General features: G+C 44.2%; 1 non-coding gene across 1 annotated transcript; it reads left to right on the top strand.

The window, feature by feature from the left end:
• The first annotated feature begins 1,994 nt into the window (after nucleotides 1-1,994).
• LOC136401639 (U11 spliceosomal RNA) lies at nucleotides 1,995-2,128 on the top strand. Its single transcript, XR_010750661.1, has one exon. It is a non-coding gene; the product is annotated as a U11 spliceosomal RNA (small nuclear RNA).
• Nucleotides 2,129-5,957: the final 3,829 nt, after the last annotated feature.

A 5,957-nucleotide genomic window follows, 5' to 3' on the forward strand; every position in this document is an offset into this window, starting at 1 on the left:
ACTCTCTATCCACTGTACCACCGCCTGGTCAGGCTAAAATCTTTTTTTAAAAAAGAAATATATGGAGAAAATACAGAACAAGGACTATATCTTAAAATATATATATATATTTTTTAAGAGACAGAGAGAGAGTCAGAGTGAGGAATAGACAGGGACAGACAGACAGGAACGGAGAGAGATGAGAAGCATCAATCATTAGTTTTTTGTTGCGCATTGCGACATCTTAGTTGTTCATTGATTGCTTTCTCATATGTGCCTTGACCACAGGCCTTCAGCAGACTGAGTAACCAACCCCTCACTTGAGCCAGAGACCTTGGGTCCAAGCCGGTGAGCTTTTTGCTCAAACCAGATGAGCCTGCGCTCAAGCTGGCAACCTCAGGGTCTCGAACCTGGGTCCTCAGCATCCCAGTCCGACGCTCTATCCACTGCGCCACCGCCTGGTCAGGCTTAAAATATTTTTAATTACACAATAATTATTATGCTTTTTAAATAATTAGAACATTTTGCCTGACCTGTGGTGGTGCAGTGGATAAAGCGTCGACCTGGAAATGCTGAGGTCGCCGGTTCAAAACCCTGGGCTTGACTGGTCAAGGTACATATGGGAGTTGATGCTTCCTGCTCCTCCCTTCTTTCTCTCTCCTCTCTCTCTCCCCCTCTTTCTCTCCTTTCTAAAAAAGAAAGAAAGAAAGAAAGAAAACAAAATAAAATAAATAATTAGAACATTTTTAAAAATTTGATTTATTGATTTTAGGGAGAAGAGAGAAAGACAGGGGCCCCATCCTGATCCCTTCTTTCCTTTGTAGGGGTGATCATTGATGTGTATTCTTCCAGATCTTTTTTTTTTACATTTTTATTTATTGATTTTAGAGAGAGAAGAAGGGAGAGAGAGAGAGAGAGAGAGAGAGAGACAGGAACATCAGTCTGTTCCTGTATGTGCCCTGACTGGGGATCGAACCAGGCAACTCTGTGCTTCGGGATGATGCTCTGAGTTATTTGGCCAAGGCTCTCCTAGATAATTTTGTTTTTTAGTTTTTCATTTCTTCCAAAAAACAACTTTTTTTCTTTTTTTTTTAGCGAGCAGAGACAGACAGACAGCATCAACTGGTAGTTGCCTAGCTTCAATTGTTCATGGCTTCTCATACATGCCTTGACCCCTGGGATCCAGCCCAGCCAGTGACTCTGCTCAGACCTGCTACCCTGCCCAACCTGGTGAGTCTGGATCCTCAGTGTCCCAGGTCTACGCTCTGTGCACTGTGCCACCACCTAGTCAGGTCAGAACTTAAAAAAAAAAAGTTAATACAGCCCTCGCTGGGTTGCTCAGTTGGTTCCAGCGTCCTCCCTGTACACCAAGTATCATGCTGTACCTTATTATCTTTTTTATTCTGCACTTCTTATCAGTGTTTTTGATGTCTAACTCACTCCTGGACAGATAGCATTCCACTTTATGAACACGCTACACAGTCTGATAATCCGATGTGATGATAAAAGTTAGGCGGCTCCATTTTTCGCTCTTACAACGACCCCATGCCTTCCAGTGCTCGCAGGCTGGGGCCGCTTCAAGGAGTGGCATAAATTTGTGCATTTTCAATTTTAATAGGGTTGGATTTGTCTTTCCTCAGATAGGCATTCATATCCCCCTAGAAGCCAGTTTTCCCATGCAGCGACAGGAGCAACCCCCGGCCCACTGCAGCGGAAAAAACTCGGTTCCTTCCCTCAACCATTCTTCCCCGCCTCTCCCTCTGCGCCCCGCCGGTCCCTTCCCAGCAAGCACTGCGCTATTTGCATATCAACTCATGTTTTTTGCCTTTGCTTCTATATAAAAATCAAAAAACAAATCAAAGTTTCCTTGTGAAGATTTTCCTCCCTCAGAAGGTTTTGAAATTTCCTCCTCAACTTCTGGAGCATAGAATAGTAATTTGGGCACACTTTTTTATCACTCTTACCGAATTAAGGATTCACCAACACTGCCAGCCTGTTTTCGGCGCGAATCAAGCAAAAAGGGCTTCTGTCGTGAGTGGCACACGTAGGGCAGCTCGATTGCTCTACGTGCGGAATCGACATCAAGAGATTTCGGAAGCATAATTTTTTGATTTTTGGGCAGCTGGTGATCGTTGGTCCTAGCGCCCGTGTAATTGATTGTTGAAAGAAAGGATGAGAGAAAGAAGCCATGGGATATAGGTGGCGTTCATAGGTGTGTTTGCGTTAAGTATTGAAGTATCTTTAATGTTTTGTAGCGGAGAATGAGTAGGTGGTTGACACACATCTGCTAGATTAAGGGCTCATTCCCAACGATGCGGAGGGTGTCTATAAGACAAAGTACGATATTTTGATTTCTTTGCCTTGCTAACCATTTAAAAATGTGAAAACCATTTGTAGGTTCTCGGGCAACAACAACCAGAGAGGTGTAGTTTACTGGCCTCTGGCCTATAAATTCAAGGAAAAGAAGATTCCAGTCAAACCAGCTGGGGGATCACCGCGCAAGGGAATACTGTGTGTTTATTCAAGTGTTGAAAAACCCCGACCAGGTGGTGGCGCAGTGGACAGAGTGGCGTATGGGGACGCAGAGGACCCAAGTTTGAAACCTGAGGTCGCTGGCTTGAGCATGGGATCATGGATATGACCCCATGGCCACTGGCTTGAGTCCAAAGTCACTGGCTTGAGTAAGGGGTCACTCGCTCTGTTGTAGCCCCCAGTCAAGGCACATATGGGAAAGCAATCAATGAACAACTAAGGTGCCACAACGAAGTATGATGAAAAATAAAGTCAGACTCAGAAGGCCGCATATTGTATGATTTCTTTTATAGGAAGTGTCCAGAAACGGCACATGTATAGAAATGGAAAGGAGAATTAGTGGTTGCCTGGGGCTGGAGGTGGGAGCAGGGATTGACTACAAATGGGCATCAGGGATCTTTCCGAGAAGGAAGTGTTCTAAAACTAGATTACAGTTAAAGTTGTACACTGAAAATGGGTGAATTTTACAGTATGTGAATAACTTTAACAAAGCTAGGGTTTTTTTTTGCATTGGCCAGTTAGCTCAGTTGGCTAGAGTGTCATCCTGATATGCCAAGGTTGTGGGTTCAATCCTTGGTCAGGGCACATACAAGAATCAACCAATGAGCCTGATCAGGCGGTGGCGCAGTGGATAGAGCGTCAGACTGGGATGTGGAGGACCCAAGTTTGAGATCCCGAGGTTGCTCTCTTGAGCGCGGGCTCATCTGGTTTGAGCAAAGCTCACCTGCTTGAGCCCAAGGTCGCTGGCTCAAGCAAGGGGTCACTCGGTCTGCTATAGCCTCCCAGTCAAGGCACATATGAGAAAGCAATCAGTGAACAACTAAGGTGTAGCAAGGAAGAATTTATGTTTCTCATCTCTCTCCGTTCCTGTTTGTCCCTATCTGTCCCTGTCTCTCTCACACACACAAAAAAATCAACCAATGAATGAATGAATAGGTAGAACAACAAGTTGATGTTTCTCTCTTCTCCCCCTTCTGCTCACTAAAATCAATTTTTTTTCTTTTTCTTTTTCTTTTTTTTTTTTGTATTTTTTCTGAAGTTGGAAAGGGGGAGGCAGTCAGACAGACTCCCACATGCGCCTGACCGGGATACACCCGGCATGCCCACCAGGGGGCGATGCTCTGCCCATCTGGGGCGTTGCTCTGTTGCAACCAGAGCCATTCTAGCACCTGAGGCAGAGGCCATGGAGCCATCTCCAGCGCCTGGGCCAACTTTGCTCCAATGGAGCCTTGGCTGCGGGAAGGGAAGAGAGAGACAGAGAGGAAGGAGAGGGGGAGGGGTGGAGAAGCAGATGGGCGCTTCTCCTATGTTCCCTGGCCGGGAATCAAACCCGGGACTCCTGCATGCCAGGCCGATGCTCTACCACTGAGCCAACCAGCCAGGGCTCACTAAAATCAATTTTTAAAATAAAATTTAATAATTAAAAATAAAGCTTTTTTTTTTTTTTTTAATCAAGAGCTTAAAGGAGAAAAGGTCACCCAGCTAGGAGCCTGAGAATCTAAATTCTTTTTTTTCCTTTATTTATTCATTTTAGAGAGTGGGGGGAGAGAGTGAGAGGCAGACAGAAAGAAAGGGGGTAGGAGCAAGAAGCATCAACTCCCATATGTACCTTGACCAGGCAAGCCAGAGGTTTTGAACTAGTGACTTCAGCATTCCAGGTCTATGCTTTATCTACCATAGGTCAGACATGGTAACTCTTTTTTTTTTTTTTTTTTAAGTGAGAGGTAGGGAGGCAGAGAGACAGACTTCTGTATGGGCCCTGACCGGGATCCACCCAGCAACCCCTGTCTGGGGCTGATGCTCTGTTGCTTGGCAACTGAGCTAGTTTTAGCACCTGAGGCCAGGCCATGGAGCCATCTTCAGCATCCAGGGCCAACTTGCTTGAACCATTTGAGCCAAGGCTGCAGGAAGTGTGTGTGGGGGGGTGGAGAAGTAGCTGGTCACCTCTTCTGTGTGCCCTGACTGGGAATTAAACCCAGGACATCCACACTCCAGGCCGATGCTCTACCACTGAGCCAATCAGCCAGGGCTCCCCCCAAAATTTAAGAAAATTCCACTTACAATAACATCAAAAAGAATACAGTACTGCTTGACCAGGTGGTTGCACAGTGGATAGAACATTGACCTGGGATGCTGAGGACCCATGTTCAAAACTCCGAGGTCACAGGCTTGAGTGCAGGCTCACAAGCTTGAGTGCAGGGTCACACGCTGAGCGTGGGGTCATAGACATGACCTCATGGTTGCTGGCTTAAGCAAGGGGTCATTGGTTTGGCTGGAGCCTTCTCCCCCCTGCCCATTCCAGTCAAGGTACATATGAGAAACAATGAATAACTAAGGTGCTGCAACTATAAGTCGATGATTCTCATCTCTTTCTCTTCTCTCTCTTAAAAAATAGAAAAAGGGGCCTGACCTGTGGTGGCGCAGTGGATAAAGTGTTGACCTGGAAATGCTGAGGTTGCTTCCAGCTCCTCCTCTCTGTCTCTGTCTCTGTCTCTATCTCTCTCTCTCTCTCCTCTCTAAAATGAATAAATAAAAATAAAAATTAAAAAAAAAAAAAGAAAAAGGAAAAGAAGAAAATACTATTCTGGCCAGGGCCTGAACACTTTTTTTTTTTACAGAAATTTAAGAAACCCATTCTAAAATTCATATGGAATCTCAAGGGACCCTGAATAGCCAAACACTCTTGAAAAAGAACAAAGTTGGAAGAATATACTTCCTGATTTCCAAACTTACTAGAAAACTACAGTAAGTAAAATAGTGTGGTGGTGGTATACAGACAGAGGCGTAGCTTATGGAATGGAATGAAAAGTCCAGAAATAAATCCTGACATCAAATGATTTTTGGTATGAGTGACAAGACCATTCGATGGGGAAAGGAGAGCCTTTTCTGTAAATGGTGCTGGGAAAACTGGATATTGACATACAAAAGAATTAAGTTGAACTCTTACCATCAAAACGAATCAAAGATCCAAACATAAGAGCTAAAATTACCCAGCTCTTAGAAAAAAAACAGGAAAATGATTCATGACAATGAACTTGTTAATGATTTTTTAATTTTTACTCTTTAGATTTTATTTATTCATTTTTAGAGAGAAGAGAAAGAGAGAGAGAGAATGAGAACAAGGGAGGACCAGGAAGTATCAACTCCCGTATGTGCCTTGACCAGGCTAGTGTGGGGTTTTGAACCACATGACCTCAGTGTTCCAGGTCGACGCTTTATCCACTGAACCACTACAAGTCAGGCTCTTAATGATTTCTTGAATATGACACCAAAAGCACAGGTAACAAAAAAATAAGTAAACTGGACTTCATAAAAATGTAAAACTTTTGTGTATCCAAGGCCACTATCAGGAGAGAGAAACGGCAACCCTCAGACTTGGAGAAAATATTTGCAAATCACTCTGATAAGAGTTTTTTTGTTTGTTTTTGTTTGTTTGTTGCCTGATC

This window comes from Saccopteryx leptura, chromosome 3 (genome assembly GCF_036850995.1).
Source record: "Saccopteryx leptura isolate mSacLep1 chromosome 3, mSacLep1_pri_phased_curated, whole genome shotgun sequence".
NCBI classification, from domain to species: Eukaryota; Metazoa; Chordata; class Mammalia; order Chiroptera; family Emballonuridae; genus Saccopteryx; species Saccopteryx leptura.